The 19529-nt window shown below is 37.2% G+C and overlaps 1 protein-coding gene and 1 long non-coding RNA gene across 2 annotated transcripts in view; one reads left to right on the plus strand and one right to left on the minus strand.

Moving 5' to 3' along the window:
- The window catches only part of LOC135207262 (uncharacterized), a 147493-nt gene that overhangs the window by 113774 nt on the left and 14190 nt on the right, over positions 1 to 19529 (minus strand). The window contains exon 2 of the long non-coding RNA XR_010312940.1: positions 17158 to 17274. This is a non-coding gene — a long non-coding RNA (uncharacterized LOC135207262). The remainder of the gene's footprint in view (positions 1 to 17157; positions 17275 to 19529) is intronic.
- The window catches only part of LOC135207261 (uncharacterized), a 183315-nt gene that overhangs the window by 62589 nt on the left and 101197 nt on the right, over positions 1 to 19529 (plus strand). The window lies entirely within an intron of this gene.

Here is a 19529-nt window from a genome sequence, read left to right on the forward strand (position 1 = left end):
TTCTATAAAGAGCAATGGTTTGCTATGAGTCAAAAGCAAATTCCTTTAAATAAGATCTTGTTTGACCTTACTGCACATCATTTGTAGATTTTGTAGGCTAAATGTGAACTCTCCTCTCTGTACCGTTGAAAAGTTATGTCCAAGTTCAAAATATTGCTCCCTGACCATTAAGACTTTGACCTAACTCCGATCATCATTGGTTGATGATGAATATCAAACACACTATCTTTTACAGTTCAAACGTTATTGCTTATATTAAATTCTCAATTGACCTCTGATCTCTGGTTAGATGTCCATTAAGAATTTTTCATCCAGTATAAAACTAATAGGACAAGGTTAAATAACTATTTGACTCTTCACTTCTATGTATGAGTTTCAGCTTGAACTCACCAGATATCTGTGCCAAATATAAGAAATCTTTCTCAAAAGTTGTATGACGGACGGGCTATATAGAATTTCTTCAAATATATATATATTATATATATATATATATATATATTATATATAGTATATATATATTTGTGTGCGTGTGTGAGTGTGCGTTCGTTAAAGAAGAGATTAGCACAACGCATAACTTGATTCTGATCATAAGCGTGTGTAATATATTTAGGAAATTATATATGCATATGCCAACGAAAGGAACTCCCTCAACATTACCGCAGAGGCGAAAAAGAAAATATTGTAGGATACAGTTTGTCGGATATGCTATCGGCCGCTCAACGCTACAAACTTTCGGTAGCAGCAAATGGCAACTGAGCTAAATGTAATCAACTTGCTTACAAAGGCAAACAACAAACTGTAATTAAATCCTATCGAATCAAATCGGAAATGTTTTCATTCCAACGGGAGGGAAATTCATTTTCAGCGGATGGTACCTGTTCTAAAACCAGCAGTGTAGTCAGTCAGTCACGTGACCTCGGCAACCATTTTCTCCGCTGAATGGGACTGATGCTCACTTCCTCGGTTCCGGAAACTGCCAGCACAGAGGAAGAGCCATACTACGAAAGGCAGCAACAATGAATGGAGAGGGAGCTCGGAATACGCAAGACTCGTGCGGCACGTGTCCCGGCCAGTGGTTGCTCGTACTAGAGGCAGCAGGCTGCCGCCTCCTCCTTTCTCCTCTGTCCTCCTAGAGCGGGAGAGGAAGAAGGAATCCCTCTGAGCTGTTGGCCCCCTGTCAGAAAATCCTACGCCGTCATTTCGTTATCATTTGCCTCATTCGTAATGAGTGCCTTCGTTTGCACGTCGTTGTACTTGAGGGTCGTACTTGACTTTGACTGAACGAGGACCCATCACTCTCACTCGCAAGCATCTTCAACGAGAGAGAGAGAGAGAGAGAGAGAGAGAGAGAGAGAGAGAGAGAGAGAGAGGCCAAGCAGCAGCCGACTTCTCCCTCCAGCCTTTCTCCTACGGCAGGGAATCGATGCCCGATCTCGTTCGTCTCCCTCCACCGCCGCCACCTTCATCGCCAACAGTCCTCTCTTCTACTCGACTCCTTCACCAACTCCGCCCTTCCACAAAGGACTCTCTTTCCCCCTCGCCCATCCCTCCGTCCCACCCTACGCCCACTGCCGCGTCGTCTGTCTTCGCCTGACGACACTCCTATCAAACAAATGATTTTCTCATTCTTTATATCATATTATTTTCCTCTAATGGAATTCCTAAATATGCGTTATAAACAGAAGCCTTTTGCTTTGTCATGAATATGAAGTTATTCTACACTTAGATACACGGCAAATCTAACAGTAAATAGGGGAAATAAGAGGTCTTAAACATATATATATATATATATATATATTATATATATATATATATATATATATATATATTATATATTTACACATATATATATCTAGTATATTTAAGCTAGTCACAAATTTAGCAAATGTAAAATTTAAAAATGTTGATATATATATATATATATATATATATATATATATATATATAATATATATATATATATTTGTGTGTGTGTGTGTTTTGTCACATACACCAGGACATAATCAATATTCATTAACATTAAGCCACAAACATCGTTTAAAATCCAGTTCACTATACTTCGAGAATAACTTACATCGAAGGGCAATTAGAAGTGATACGTGCCCGTCACCCACGGGATTCGAACTGCCGCCTGGTTGTGAGACAACAAAAGTACAGTGACTATGACCATTTAGCTATCATAAGGTATAAGTTGATATCGACTCTGCTGTATATACACCTGACAAATTTTTGTGTTCAGAATTGATATCAACCCACCTCCCCCATGATCGTTGATTAGGTAAGATTGTAACATGGGTCACAGACACTGAGACTTCTTTGTTTATTCACAAATATCAAAGCCTCATATTTCGTTTACCATCCAATTCAACATACATTGCGCATTACTTATACCCAAGGGGAATTGTATGTGATGAGTGGGTCGATATCGATTTTAATTATAAAAATCTAAAATCGACACAGCAGATTTGATATCAACTTATACCTCTCTGATATTTCAATAGTCATAATCACCAAATTTTTGTTGTTTCACACCCAGGCGGCAGTTCAACTCCCGCTGGTGACGGAACACTAACACTTCTAATGTCCCTTGGTGTAAGTTACTCCTAAGGTATAGTGAATCGGATATCAAACGAAATTTATGGCTCAATATTTGAGGATATATATATATATATATATATAATATATATATATATATAATATATACACATATACAAAAAATATATATATATATATATATATATATATATATATATGTATATTAATATAAACGCAAGTTGACAATGGTTTGTGTCCCTGGTGGAGACTATTATATAATCGTTTCAGTAAATATCATCTTGCGATTTGTTGGACTGAGATGTGAACTACGTCCCTGGTAATTATTTCACGGCATTGAGACACATCCCTCTGGATGCAGCCAAAGGGCTAGCAGGCTCATCCCTAAACGCTAACTAGAAACATGCTAACTAGAACCAGAAGGGTATTCAGCCAATAAAAGAAACAATGCGAAAATCTGCAAGATGGTAATCATAAATAATGAATTATACAATAATAAATGGGTTACTGGATATCAAAATAACGATGTACAAAGTAACATGAGTAATAAATAGGGAGCTATTTCTCGCCCTCAATGCATTTGCAATTTTAATACAAATTGTATTGATGTATTTTCACTCATGTGAGCAAGTTTCACTCTCTCAATGTTCATCATATAATCGGTCTTCACACGTTTTACATTGCACCGACTCTTTCATTTTCTGTTTCAACTGCAAGCAGTTTTAAAGGCCTTAAAGGAAATGTTAACCTAGAATGTAAATAGTTTTACTTTACATTGTGACTCGAGAACTGTTCTTCAGCCATTCGAATTGGAATAGCTGTTGTTAGTGAAAACAAGAGGTAAATAGATTTTTGTTGGGTGCCTTTCCATGACGAGGTGGTTGGGAACGAGCAAGCTAATCAACTTGGTAAGTCAGCAGTCACCTCCCCAGAACCCAGAAGAAGTCTGCCGTCATATCAGGATATACATCCTCTAGTAGATCAGAAAATTAAATAGGTTTGGCAGTCCCTTTGGGAAAATATTTTAACAAACAACGGTCCCAAAGGAGCCGTTGTTTGCCATTTTTTATGGGACATTTGGAGGAGAATTTAAAGCCAGTTTTTATAGAAGATATGTTGACGATGCTTTTGCCTTATTTAAATTTCCGTGACAATGGCAGCTTTTTTTAGATGACGTAAATGAGGCCAACCCTAACATTAAGTTTACGTTGGAAAATGAGAAGGATGACACCCTGGCCTTCTTGGATAAAAAAATAACTAGACGTGACCACCATTTCAACACAAGTGTTTTTATAAAGAGTACCTTCACTGGGCTCGGAAACAACTTTTTTAGCTCGCGTTTCCGTAGTTTTGAGATTAATGCTATCTCTACTTTGGTTTTTAGGGCCCTTCGGTACACATCTGATTGGCTCTCCTTCCACCTTGAAGTCGAGTTTCTTTTAGAATATTTTGTAAAGAACTCATTTCCCAAAAAGTTGGTTTTTAACATCATTAGTAAATTGCTAGCGAAGTATTTGTCAGCACCCAACCTTAATTTTAATGTACCTAAGTTAACCATGTACGTACCCATCCCATTTATTCATTCAAATAGTTTACGTTTGAAAGTCAAAAATATTATTGAAAAGGAATTTGGCTTTTTAAAACCCACTCCCATTCCCACGAATCCACAAAAATGGAGGGTTTTTTAATTACAATATAAATTTGAATGCCCAAGATGTCTTGGTATTTATGTTGGTTCTTCAGGTAGACTGTTACAAGTCCGGTATTACAGCCATTTGGGATTAAGTTACAGAACTGGGTCCAGAATCTCTGATCCCGAGTTCTGTAATATAAAAACACATGCAAAGAGTTGTAAAATCACCATCGAAAAGAAACATTTCTCTATTATTGGCATCACAAAGCAAACTACCCATCTAACTAACCTCGAGTTTATTAAGCACCTATCACCTAGTTTAAACTCCAACACTTCGTCATCTCCTCTCTCTCTGGCGTGAGGTTTACATTGTGGTGAGACCTTACCGTTTTTAGTCACTTGGCTCTTTCTTTCTTTTTGAATAGGTAGTTTCCCCCTCATTCTCTATTTTCACGTTTTGAGTATATTTTAATTTTTATTGTAATTTTAAAGTTTATTTTAATGTTGAATTTCAATTGCAGACTGATGATGTGTTGATGACAATATAATACGTTTCTTATAAAACGTGTGTACATGACTGTCGTCTGATTGGACACCTCTTCCTTTATATATATATATATATATATATATATATATATATATATATATATATATATATATATATATATATATTGAGCAACAAATATTTAGTATCAAATTCATTATACCTCAGAGTAACTTACAACGAAGGTGAATTTCAATTGATAAGTGCTTTGTCACAGGCAGGATTCGTACCGTTACTTGGTTCAGAAACAACAACAGTCAGTGACGTTGACCACTGTTTCACAAAGAGAGGTCAAAGTTACTGTTTATAGTTGTTCCTAAACCAGGTAGCGATTCGAGTCGGGCTGGTGATGAAACACTTAATTATGATTTCTTTTGGATGCAGGTTATATATATATATATAATATATATATATATATATATATATATATATATATATATATATATATATATATATATATATATATACATACATACATACAAATATATATACATATAATTGCGACAACATTAATACTTACGTATAGTCACAAGGCATATTGTGATTAGCAGTGAATTTCTATTGTTACTGTTAATTTGTTTAGTTTTGCAAATGATTTTGCAAAATTCTATAAGATGCATAATTGCTGGAGCGTCCAAAAGGGTAGCAATGTAACAGACGGCTATGCCAGTTATCACATTACTTCATTACATCAAGTATTGTGTTCAGTGTTATAGATCAAGGGTAAATGTTGCCGTTGTTCGATTCGTTGAAATGGTGATAAAGAGAGAGCTTCCAGTATTTAGAGTTCTGTCAAGACTTCCTGTGTTATAGCTACGTAGCAGCTCGGCTGCACTGCAGGAATTCGTTATGCATGGTAATTTCTCTCTCTCTCTCTCTCTCTCTCTCTCTCTCTCTCTCTCTACTAATTTGTATGCGTCGTTTCCTTTTACATACCAGAAATGTAAGTAAACTAGACCTGTCATAGAAAATAGAACTTCGTGGCTTATACTTTACTTTTTCTCTTTTTTTTTTTTTTCCTCTCACATGAGGACAGAAATGTGTAGCAAACAGACACACCCTTCTTTTCACCTGCACAGAAAAGACAGACAACAACGTGAGTGAAACTTAATGTGAGGAAGGCAGAAGTCGATAACAATTATATATTATCATCAACAGAAATTTAGCGTTCACGTGTATATACAAGTACGAACTCCATTAGCTAAGGGATTTGCTTTTGGCCATAAAAGGAGAGAAGCCTTTAGAATACAACGAACAAAGAGACACTGGCTCTCCCTTTATCTAAAGGCGACACGGTCTCCTCCTTCGTGCAGCGAACGGTGTTCATTTTATTCCATTTGGTGATTACTGTCACCAACGCTGAGTGAATAGATTGGCGATAGACACATCCGTGCGACATGCACTGCGGAACCAGACGACAATACATTCATGTCGACAAATTGAATCCAACGACTGAAAGCTATTACCTAGTTGCCCAACGCTTCCGGTAGTCTCAAGCCCCTGCTCATTCTGAGAGTAGTTGCAACTGGTACCTACCATTCGGGTTGCATCTCCAGCGTCATTTCTGCCCCGATTTCTATTCTACTTTTCAATGATTTTTCTCTTCTTTAGGCTTCTGTTGCGATATTTTTCTAAATATCCGGTGTGGCTTCTTTTCCCTCTTTCATTGTACTTTAATTATTTCTTTGTCTCCCTGATCAATAGAGTTAAATATTCGACATAAAGGGCCATCTGTTACTAGGCATATAAACAAAGCTTGAGGGAGTTGTCGCAGCATCAATTTGATGACTTTTCTATCTTTTGAAGAATCTTCATCCTCATTTGCAGAACTCACACCAACGAGAGCCCATCACCACGTTCATGATTGAATTACGCTTTCCTCCGCAAATTGAGCAATAAAGGGAATAAGTCTCACAAATGATCATCTAGGCTAAAACAGAAAGTGTAACATGAATTTGATGAGGACGATAGTAAAAGACATTCTTATATATAAAGATTACCCTTCCAAATAATTTCCAAAGTTTATACGAATTACACGTCGTTTTGCCTGAGATAGGAGGCATAAAATTAGAATGTGATCAAAATATAATTTGGGTTAATTAAATAAATGAACGTATCATGTCCTGAAATTGTATGAATATATTCTAAAATTTGTGTATTTTATGAATATACCCTCCGTTTAAACATAAAAAAAGACATTCACAAAATTTAAAAGACCTCTCTCTCTCTCTCTCTCTCTACTCTCTCTCTCTCTCTCTCTCTCTCTCTCTCTCTTCTATATATATATATATATTATATATATAATATATATATATATATACATACATACATACTATTGCATATAGGTAGGTAATATATATATATATATATATAGTATATATATATATACATATATTATATATATATATAGTTAGTATATATATATATATATATATATATATATATATATATATATATATATATATACATGTATGTATATGTATATGTACATATGCGTGTGTGTGTGACCTTAACAGTGAATTGGTTGTCTTTTAGGAAAGCAGCAGCGGTGGTATTTCTCACTAGTATGTAAATCCACTTCCTCTCCCTTCCACTGCATTTTCCCTTTATTTATCGAAAGTAATTTGTGGGTTCATGTAATGTTTCCCCCAGTCTCCATTCCTACTGACGCTTGACAAAATCCTGCCGTTTCTGAACGAAGCAAAATAACAGGTCCGTCCACAGTGCACCGCTCCCTCCGCAGTCAAGAATGACAAGAGGAATACGAGGTATCCGCAGTCACAAGTTAGGATGCGAAAGATTTCTTTTTGCGTCTGAGTATTAGCTTTTTGTTCAGGAGTGGGCGTTTTAATCGTAAATAATTAATTTTCTCATCCAATATATATTCAAATATCTTTTCCATCAGTTCTGTACCTTATCGGATCCATGTCTGGAACTTTCATTAGCAAAGTTCTTACTTACACTTCCAAACTTTAAACAACTTTCGCACGATAAACACCTAACCCAACATATTTTTTTCCATACGCCCAAATCCGCGTTATTTTCGCTTAATTATGACCTTTCATTAGCTTCATTTGATGTATTCCTCCATGTAACGAATTCTCTTTTCTTCAATAGGCAAGACAGTGAGACTGGACATTAGGTTTTGTTGTAATGCTGTAACAAATACAGGGACAAATTCGGAACTTAAACTTCTCGAGATGTTCATTAAGAAAAATGACTGACAACACAACAAACAACCGGTGAGCCAGGGCAGGTTTGCAGTTTCTCTTTTGACCTGACTCTTTCTTGATTCTTTCGATGACTTAAAGCAATACTTACAGAGTGCATACTCGTATACTCCGTATACTAGGGAGTCTTCTAACCAGGGATTCACGCAAAATACATCATAAAAGACTCATCTTTTTAATTCTGGTTAGTTAGTGAAGTCGGTAAAACATTGTCGATGGTCAATTAAGCATTCACTCATGTAAATTGAATACAGCTGAGCCGCCTGAATGATCAAATGAGGCGAATGGGTCACTGCGATCGTCGGCCCCTGAACATGACGTCATTCAAACTTCAGTCTTCGCGTTCAGATTTTATTCATTTGAAAATACGGAATTCGAAGAATCAATGAGAGAGTAAAAAAGACGAGATTTGGTGAAATAATCTATCACATGATTTGTAAGGCAATCGTTATGCCTTTGTTACATAGAGGTCAGATGGATGCATGACCAAAAAGGATTGCAACAACCGGTGAGTTCACCAAAGAAGGATCTTCCTGGAGGAAAGAAGTAAGAAGGTCGCAGGACTCACGGCAGATGGAAGGAAGAAGAAAATAACAAAGGTCGCTACCAGACGGAATAAACAGACGCAGCCAAGCAATTAGCAACTTGCTTGCATTTGAGAATACCCCGCGAAAGATACAGACTAACACACAAATTACAGTCCCTGGATACTACAGCGCACCTGTGAATGACATATGACGTTGTCTACTTGACTGAGAACATGACAACTTGCAATATTGTCGATCTTCATTTCCTCTTTAAACCGGGAATACTTTGTTGTAAGGTTCAAGGTTCATCAATGTTCGGAGTAGGACGTTCTTCGGTTTTCCCCTTTAGTTATTGGGCGAAGGGAGGACGGACTGTTGTCAGTGCGATTTTAAAGTTCGTTGCTAAGCTTCGTTCTGCTTTAAATGACACACACACCAAGTCTCAATCACAGACGCAACGGATTAATGAAGAAATAGGTCTTATCGCAATTGCCTGCAATAATCTCAGGCAGCTATGCCTCTCAAGTACACTTGCATACAGCCATACACAGACAAACACACATTTAATACACACACACATATATATATGTATATATATATATATATATAATATATATATATTATATATATATATATAATATCTTGATAAAGAAATATATAAGACGTGATGCTATGTATAAATAAAGGTAATGCAACGGAAAAAAAAAAATTAAAAGCCAGGTTTGCCGAAAGATCTCAGGCAGTTCTCGTTTTTCATTTCCTCCGTGGCATTACCTTTATATATATATAATATATATATATATATACTATATATATATATATATATATATATATATATATATATATATATATGAGTCTTATCACATCACCATGATTCATAATATCCGCATTAAGCTACAAATGTCCTTTAATATCTAATTCACTCTACCTTGGAATTAATATGTTTTCACATTATGTTAACTGAAGAGGAATTTTTCTAGTTGATAAGAAATTCGTCGGCCCACAGGCGCGAAACCAATGAACCGTCCTGATATCTTGGTTCAGTGGTTCGCGCCCATGAGCCGACGAATTTCTTATAAACTGAAAAATTCCCCTTCGGTTTACACAATATTAGAAAACAGATTTAATTCCTCGGAGGTAGAGCGAATTAGATATTAAAGGACATTTGTAGCTTAATGTGGATATATACATCATCACATATATATATATATATATATATATATATATATTATATATATATATATATATATATATATATAAAGGTAAGGGAAATGACACGAAGGAAAAGTGGAACAACGGAGTGGTTGCTAGGCCTTTCGACAGTCGGTCCTTTGAAAGGACTCGGATCCACTCCGTGTTTCACTTTTCCTTCGTGACATTTGCCTTTATTTATACATCCATCTCGTTCCATATCTTCGTGATTCAGTTGTACCACATACATCACGCACCCACCCACACACACACACACACCATATATATATATATATATATATATAATAATATATATATATATAATACATATATATATAATCTCTATACTTAATATATATATATATAATATATATATATATATATATGTGTGTGTGTGTGTGTGTGTGTTAGTTTATGTTTGGTGTGTGTGTGTATACATGTTACTAACGGGGACCGTCGCCGAAACTGGATGATATATAGCGGAGATATTTATTTACAATGAGGACTGTTAGTCCAGAAAAGCTTGTTAACTACTTTTTTAATAAATATCTCCGCTATGTTAGTAATTAAATTAATGCACAGAACAACATTGTAAATATATATAAGTTATATATATTTTCATTAGTCTTTTCACTACTCATTATCTCATTTTCATTATTCATTTGCATAGAGAAGCATATAAACATTACAATAAGCGCCTCAGTACATAAATGGTACGCAAATGGTAGAGAATATTATGTCTGGTGTACTGAACAAAAATGCATACCATCATAAACGATGAACCCTGATTGCCGACAAATATAAGGTGTCTCAATGCTCATGAAGCATGGCATGGTTCTGAAATTATTACAAGGATAATGGTTCTGTCACTTCACTTTTGGCGTAGTGGCTTTTTATCCTTTATTGATAAAAATTTCCCCAAAATTAAAAAAAAATACCAAGAGCAGCACGAGTCTTGAAATGGAGAAGCAAATCCGCAGTTATTTATGAGTACAAATATATTTAAAAATTATTCTTAACAGAGAACTTTCCAGAATCTGTTCCATTTCCCCCTTTTCAATCTGGCGAGGTGATGTAACAATTTTAACAAAGTAAAAATGTAAAAACTCAAAACGAGCGAAGTTGTTTATAAAACCAGTAAAAAATGTGCCGAATTTTGTTCGACGCAATCGAGTTTTCTGTACAGCCGCTACAGTGTATAATCAGGGCTACCGAAAATAGATCTAACTTCCGTTGGTCTCCGTATATGAGCCGCGGCCGACGAAACTTTAACCATGACCCGGTGGTGGCCTGTCCTATATCGTTTCCAGAAGCACGATTATGGCTAACTTTAACCTTAAATAATATAATAGCTACCGAGGATAGAATGCTGAATTTTAGTATGTTTGATGATGGGAGGGTGGATGATCAACATACCAATTTGCAGCCCTCTAGCCTCGGTAGTTTTTAAGAGCTGAGGGCGGACAGAAAAAAGTGCGGACGGGCAGACAAAGCAGCACAATAGTTTTCTTTTCATTAAAATAAGCAATGGTAGATCCGGCAATGCTGTCGTTTCCGGAAACCAGCCTCGCCCGTCTCCTGGAATGTCTTCAGTGGTCCTTCTCCAATTCGGTCGTACTTAACGGGAGAAAGACAGACAACGGCAGCATCAAATGTGTCTACCGAAACAACACTAGTATAATGTTCTTCATTCATTAATCCTTTGCTTATGCAAGAATGGGTGATGCAAACATCATTTTTTATGTGGATGCTGTCCATCCTTCTCTGCCATTAGAGAAAATCTCACTGATATCACGATGGAGATCACAAATCCAGCCGTAATCTCTGATCTCCAGATCGTTTTGGGGTGTGACCTTCAAAGCCTAGACTTGGGGGTCTGTTCACGAACACCAATTTGCATTGCAATCACCATGTAATTTCAACCTGGTATGTCGGGGAGGGGATGAGACCAGACTTCGAAGCACTTAACCCGATTCCTTATATCACGCGCTGAATTCTACACGTTCCTTTGTAAATGGAGGGTGAAGTTGTCGTGAAATGTACCTTATTTGAAAAGGATTGGACTGGGTAATATTACGATTTGAGATCTGGTGAAATTTATGTTATTTTTACCACTATTGTTGCACAGGAATTAGCAAGTAAATTTCCAAAAGTAAGTCTGTCTTTGCCAAAAGACATTTACAGAGGAATGGGAGGACGTTAAGAAGCATCTTCCTACTTGGAATGGAGTCGTTACCACCATATATACGGGCGCGCCCGCACCAATATATATATATACATATGACATAATGTCTGGCTAACAACTCTCAGGTAACCAGCAGTGCATTCCAACATCATAGCAATAATCTCGAAGATGAATTAACAATAAAAAAAAACTCCACCGGAGTCTTACCGACCAGGGAAATTTCTAGTTCAAACTGACGGCTTTTTTTTTAATAAGGCTCCTTTCTGCTCTATTAGGCTTTGAGAGTGCCATGATGCAAGGTCCAATGAGTGGATGGACATATCAGTGGCATAGGTAATGATGTTACACGCAAGAATGGGATGAGAGGATGAGACTCATTTCTAGTATGGGGGAGCATTGCTACAACCGCACTGCTTGGACTTGCACCTTGGAACTTGGACGTGATAAGAGTCAATATTATTACTCACCAGATTAATAAAACTGATTTCTGGAAGACAGAATGTTCCAGATGATTCTCTACCCGTTTTGCCTCAGGGCATGACAAGCGTTCAAGTCAACGAATCAGGATCGGGCTGGCAGTCACTTTGGCCACCCTTGAGATTTCAGTTATTTTGGGTTGATACTAATATCCTCGAATTTGAATGCCCAATGGCTTTCCTCGTGATTGGACCTGCCTTGTCTCAACACTGTGCCTTTAAAATCATTACAATGAGATAATAAAAAGGATACCGAAGGGAAATAGGAATAATGTGGAGAGATTAGAAAAAAAGGGGAAGGGAAATGAGTAAAGGATGAAAATCTTTTAAAAAATGAGCACATCCTTTGCCTTTTTGAGGACATGTTGTTTGTTTCTTTGTCGTACGTATTCATGTGCTGCATTTTCTTCCATGCAAGCGTACACTGACCTTTCCCCTAACAAGATTCTCATACGACTCTTCAATGCTACAACAAAGAAAGGTGACTAGGAGACAAAAGACCCGTGAATTTTAAAAAAATAAATACATAAAAGAATAAATAAAAAAATGATGAGAGCGAATTCACTGTAAAAAAATAAACCCCTAGGGTTTCAATTAACGTTTTCCTTCAACCTCGTCGCAAGAGCGAGACAGCATAAGGATTCTGTTAATTGGTTTCTAAAAGAATAAGCTGAAGGGTGATACTTGCCCCTTGACTCCCAGCTTCAAGGACCCTTTTACCACATAAACGAGAACTTTCTCTTTCAAAGAGGAAACAAAGCGCATTTCACTTTCTTCATATTTATAACTTCATGTACATTCATGTACTATTAGCATACACGTATATATATATATATATATATATATATATATATATATATATATATATATATATATATATATATATATATATACTATATACACCATTACAGACAATATATATACACAAATAACACACGCACACACACACACACACACACACACACACACATATATATATATATATATATATATATATATATATATATATATATATTTATACCCACTTATCAATCTCTACAACAAAAGGCAGAAAGTTAAGATGGGTTGATCTCCCAAAGACAGGGGTTATAATTCTCTTTCTTTCTTTCTCTCTTTCTTCATCTTTGGGATGCAGCATGAAACGAGTCAAGAAAACTCATGCTTAATGACTTTCAAAAGATAAATTACATTACCTTACGTGTTTATTAAAGTCTTTCAGTGACTTTAGTGTAGTTCCTTTGGTCATAACTATTCATACTCATCTCTATGATAATCTGCTAGTTGACTGGCGCGAATGTTTACTTTTGCACAGGAATTTGGCTGGGAAAATGGCGACCATACTAGATGCAAAATTATTCAATCGTTCACTCTCTTTCAACCTGCTTTTCTGTGAGTGCTGTAACTTTAATTTCCATCGGTTTATGAGGTACGAGTACAATTTGTTGACGGTCCTCTAAATTCTGTGCTGCTTACTATCTCAATTTGATGTTTCTTATCGTTTAGTTTCTTAGTTATTTTATACGTTCGATTGCTCAGCGTCTTTGCTGCGTAACGAGGTCTCATCCTTTCCCTGGAGTTGACTTCCAAGAATCTATACAGTTTCCTCCTGATCCCTTTTCCAGCAATGTGCCGGTATCGATATGCGGCAACTTACGCCTACACATTCTGATATCTATCTATCTATATATCTGTCTATCTCTTCGTGTAAGGTACAGTTGCCCGGTTTTCATTAACCTTGAGCCCTCTGTTACCTGTGTTTCCCCTTTCATTCATCTTTCGGCATTTTTGAACAAGTTCCGTTCGGTGGAATTTATATAGCCTGGTGTCTCCATTCTTTTATAAATGTTTTACGGAGCCTGTTTTATCCTCACCCTTGTCCCCCACCCTTCTAAGCTTTATGGCATCACATATATCTTAAATTCGCATTGTTCCCTTATACTTTATTGTTACTTTAAACCCTGGTCCCAACTTTTTACAGCTTCCGCCTCTTCCCACTTCTTCTTTCCCGCCCCTTCACTTCCCTTCCCTTCCTCTTCCCAGTGGCACCTCACTTTTTTTTGCTGTAGTTCCCTTCTCCCTCTTCCTCAGTATTTCTTTGTTGCATTTCTCTTTTATCTTCTTTCCAGGAAATGCTCGAGGACCGGTTATTCGGACGGTCGTGTCCGATTCTAGTCTTTCTCTTAGAAGCTCCTCAGTCTGGAAATCCCTGAAGGACTTCGGGAGTATTGTTTCCCCTCCCCGATATCCGCTCACAATCCACCTCCCTCCTGCCCGCTTTCCCTCGGCTCTCTCTCGGCTCCTCTTTAATCCCTGATACTCTCCGTCATTTTTCTTTCCTCGTCATGATCTGCTTTACCCTCTCCTATCATCCTGGTTTCTATCATTTCTCTACTCGCTCTGCGATTTCCTCATCATGTCCTTGTCTTTTACTTGATCTTTTCATTACCTCACTCTTCCTCCGTCGCTTACTCATCAGTTCCATATTTGCTCTTGCTACATCTTCCTCTCGGTGTCTTGTACACTTCTACATTAGCATTTCTTGAAATCATTTACAGCATTCAGCTGTTTATCTTACCCATGTCCTCTTATTCCCTTTTCTTATGCTTTTCCTTCTAAATCCTTAATCCTCTTCAGGTATACCCTGTCTTTTCCTTTTCTTGCTAACCAGCTCTGTTTCTTCTGTTTTAGTTTTCTCAAAAGAAAACTATTCTGCCGGCTTTGTACGTCTTTTAGCACTTTTTCCTGTCCGCCCTCAGATCTTGATAACTACTGAGGCTAGAGGGCTGCAAATTGGTATGCTCATCATCCACCTCCAGTCATCAAACATACCAAATTGCAGCTTTCTAGCCTCAGTAGTTTTTATTTTATATAAGGTTAAAGTTAGACATCATTATGTGTCTGGCAACAATAAAACAGGCCACCACAGGGCCGTGGCTAAAGTTTTGTGGGGCGCGTCTCATACAGCATTATACCGCGACTACCGAGAGAGAGATCTATTTTCGATGGCCTTGATAGTAAGTTGTACAGAAAACTCGATTGCTCCGAAGAAACTTCAGGACATTTTCTACTTTTTTTTTTTTTTATTCTGCTCCTTCTCCAACTCAGTGTCACGACAGAGGCTTAGGTTAATGAGATAGCATGATTCCTCCCCTAACAGCCAAACCTGACTATAATGTTCCTGCACTTGAATTCATCATTGCCCTTAAGTTTGCTGTCATGTACAATAGTCCTTCTTCATCGGTTCGTATAGCTGGTTCACTAAAGGTAGATTCTTGGGTGAGCCCTATGCCTGCGAGACATTTGTTTGGCGGCCGCTGATTGGCTGAGAGCTGCCTATCTCCCAGTACCAGCCAATCAGCGGCCGCCGAACAAACGTCACGTAAGCATAGGGCTCATCCAAGAATTTACCTTATGTGAACCAGCTATAGTTCTCTAACCTTCTCTTCTTTCCTTACAGCCTGTACAACTTAACTCATAAATCCTCTAATTTTGACATGTTCTTTTCGAAACTGCCGGAGACTATGCTTTCAGTAATCATGTCGAAAATATAAAATAAATATATATCTCAACGTGCAATCAAGCACACTGAACAATCCAATAAAGCAAGTTTCTTTAGAATATTGCCCACATATAATTTCCTTAGAATAGTGTCCAGATATGTAGATTTCATGAGAATAGTGTTTTAATATGTAATTTTCCTTAGAATGGGTATATGCGCAGAGAAAACATCCAAGAACAGAGAAATAAGCACATTATGGCTAAAAATATCAAGTCACCGTTAATTATACACATTAACACACAGATAATGGAGCACACAAATAACAATTGTGAAATGAATAATTACTACAAAAATTTACAAGCTCAGCTACCAACTTTTGCTGCCAATCATGAAGCTACCTCTAACAATCAAATTTACGTCACTAGTTTTCTGCCCACGCGCCCAGTCAATTACCTGTCACCAGTTTTCCGTCCACAAGCCCAGTAAAAAAAAAAAAAAAAAAAAAGTCCAATTTCTGAATATAAATCAGTTTCACTCTGGACTCACATGCCTGCATTTCTTCTACGCTGCTGAATAGCATAATTTTTGCCCAAGCGATTAATGAAGTCTATACAGCCATGCCCTAACACTAAGAAAAAGCCACTAACAAACCAAATACCGTATTCAAGTTCCGGATTTGCCAAGAGCTCAAGGTCACTCTCCACTACCCAGTAGACCATGCTTGGTATTAATGGAAAATACAAGTGATTATTGACCTCATTACATACATACCTATTGCTGCAGAAAGCCACCAAGTTCTGGCTTAGCTTTACCTCAAGAACTCTATGACGTAATCAACTATCCCGGTGAATTCAACCCGTATTTTCTAATTGTTAGCATTGTTTGTCTTGTCACGAAGTCTTCTTCTGACTGCATTTATTTCTTTAGAACTTGTACCTGAACCCTGGTGAGGTGCAGAAACACATGAAAGCTCTTGATTCGAATAATTAATTTTTTACTTTTCTTGCTGAATGCAGATATAACGCCAAACTTCACCAGTGATTAGTTTGTGTATATATATATATATATATATATATATATATATATATATATATACATACACACACACACACGACACACACACCACACACATATATATATATATATATATATATATATATATATATATATATTGTATATATATATTTTTCTCTACTGTATAGTACATATACATACATATATACATGAAATTCATCATGTAATTTACAACTGTCAATTTCTAATAGGTTTTTAAGCAAAAGCATGGCAGTCATATTGTCAAGTAAAATCAGAAACCTTACCCTAGAAATAAGCAATTCTTCCTTTGGGTTGCTTGAAATTGCATTCCGGAGACTTCGCTCTATTGGTTTGGAAATGTTTCCGTTCTCTTGTTCGGTAGTCGCAAGCAGAGCGCTCTCCTGGAAAGGAGAAAGACAAAATAAATGAATTTTGCTGATAATCTGGTCAGCAAGGCTAATCCATAGCAGCAACCTGATCCTCTTATATGCCACCAAAACCGTGTGGTGCATATCCTGAAAAAATTGTACAGTCTGAAACCAAGAACTTTTGCAATGGTTTAGGTTAGAGGTTAAGTTCATTTATTCCGCACTGAAAACGGAGAGAGAACGCTAACAACATTCCTTGCATGGAATAATGTTATAAAGAAAAAGGATTCTGTTCCGTTCGAGAACATAATTGTGTGAGCGGGACTCTTCTCCTTCAATTCCTTGTCGCGTTCATGCCATGACGTGAAATGTAAATGAACGTAGATCACTGTAAATACAGCAAACACTGTTGTATTAATGAACTCGAGAAACATTCTACCCAGGACAATGTTACAACTTCAGTTCTGAGAATACCAACGACAACGGGAATAAATTTAAATGATCGAACCACCGGAATGTCTGGTTCCTCCTAAAAATAACAATTGCAATAGACGTGAACTTTCATTATAAATAGCACTCCGAAGGGAAAGAGAGCGCATCTAGCAAAGGCTTTAGAGACTCAAAAATCTTGCAACGAATGAAGTTTCTCGCTGATGTGTACGGGTCCCAACATTCACAGAAGACTTTGTAGCGTGCGTGCGCGCATGTGCGCCCTTATTCTTTTTTGAACGAGGACGTCCATGTGGTCATGTGTTAGGAGAAGAATTGTGCGGGATCTGACGCTAATGTTGCTAGGAATGGCCGTCCTTGATCTCTTAAAGCAGGGGACGAAGCAGAAAATTAGTTTGGGATGCCACACATGGCAGTTGAAGCGGAAGCTGGGAGGCGGGTCTGTAGATTTATCTGGGGAGGCGTCTCCGCGGAAAGGGAAGTTTCTGATCGCCAAGGAAAGAAAGAAACCATGAGAGTTAATGCGGATGGACTGGGCGAGTTTGAAATGGACTAAGATGTTGAGAGATCCGGGAAATCGAAGGGGAAAAAAAGAAAAATAAAACCAAGGGCAAGGGGACCAGAAGAACATTTTTTACGGACAATAATAAAAAGTTAAAATATAATCATTGTGTAGTGCTGAGAAGACTGAAATAAAATCAGTCGATTCAGACAAGCAACAGACATTCAGATGCCAAAGCAAACTTTGGAAAGGTCGGAGTGTGAAGAGGTAGACAGAAAATGACGAGGCTACGAGAAAAAGCAAAACCCAGAGGAAATGTTCCAAGAGAAGGATGGAAAGAGAAAATAAATAGGAGAAAGTGGGTTCAGGGGAAAAAGACGTGAGCTATAACATATAGGTCAGCTAATCCAAGTCAATGGTTTGGAAGGAAATGGTCAGAATGCTGCTGCTTTTTTGTTCTGACTCTGATATCTTCTTGGAACATTTTGTTTCATTGCGGAATACCTTTTCCTCTTCTCTCTGTTCGTCGCTCTCTTATTCAAAAGCAACGAAAGACTCTATTTATCTTTAAATAGTTTGTTTAATTGTAATGAGCTTCTGTCAGACTTCCATCAACATTTAAAAAAATATGAAACTAACGGAAGATATAAAATATGTCGTATGAAATCTATTCTAAAGTAGTCAACAGCCTTTTCCAACATGGTGGCTCTGGAGAAAAACAAGAAAATGATCCCGCAAAGAATCTTAAAACTTTAACAATTAAAACTGTAAAAAAGTCCGCATCATTAGTTGCTCGGTACACGCAGGACCCTCTTAGTGGTTCTGCGTACACCTAAACAGAACACTCATCGGTAGCACATTCAATTAGCTTTGGCACGCACTGCGCCTGAACCCTTCACCTCTATCCTGCACGGGCTCTCGAGCTTCCAGGGGCTGAAGAAGCCTTCTTTTCCACAACTAACATCTTCAAGCTGCAAATTCCTTGAATTTGCTATTCTTCACGCTCTGCCTTTTCACCCTTTTCTCATTCAGTGACAAAACACCCAATTTTCTCGCTATAAACAAATCAATTCTCATGCATTTTCCAAAATCTGCACCACATCTACGTATACTAAAAAACTGCAGAATCCTTTATCTAAATCAACTGCTAGGCTGCTATGAACTGGTACTCCATTATATATCAAAGATTCTGTATTTGTTTGCATTGCAAGTTTCAAATGCCCTTTGCTTATTCGAGCATCCAACTCGACCAATTTATTCCATTACTGATAATTCTAGAACGCAATCAAGGGAATTTTGTGATATCATGAAAATGTACAGGAAGTAATTGATAGCC

The sequence above is a fragment of the Macrobrachium nipponense genome, chromosome 32 (assembly GCF_015104395.2).
Source record: "Macrobrachium nipponense isolate FS-2020 chromosome 32, ASM1510439v2, whole genome shotgun sequence".
In the NCBI taxonomy this organism is placed as follows: domain Eukaryota; kingdom Metazoa; phylum Arthropoda; class Malacostraca; order Decapoda; family Palaemonidae; genus Macrobrachium; species Macrobrachium nipponense.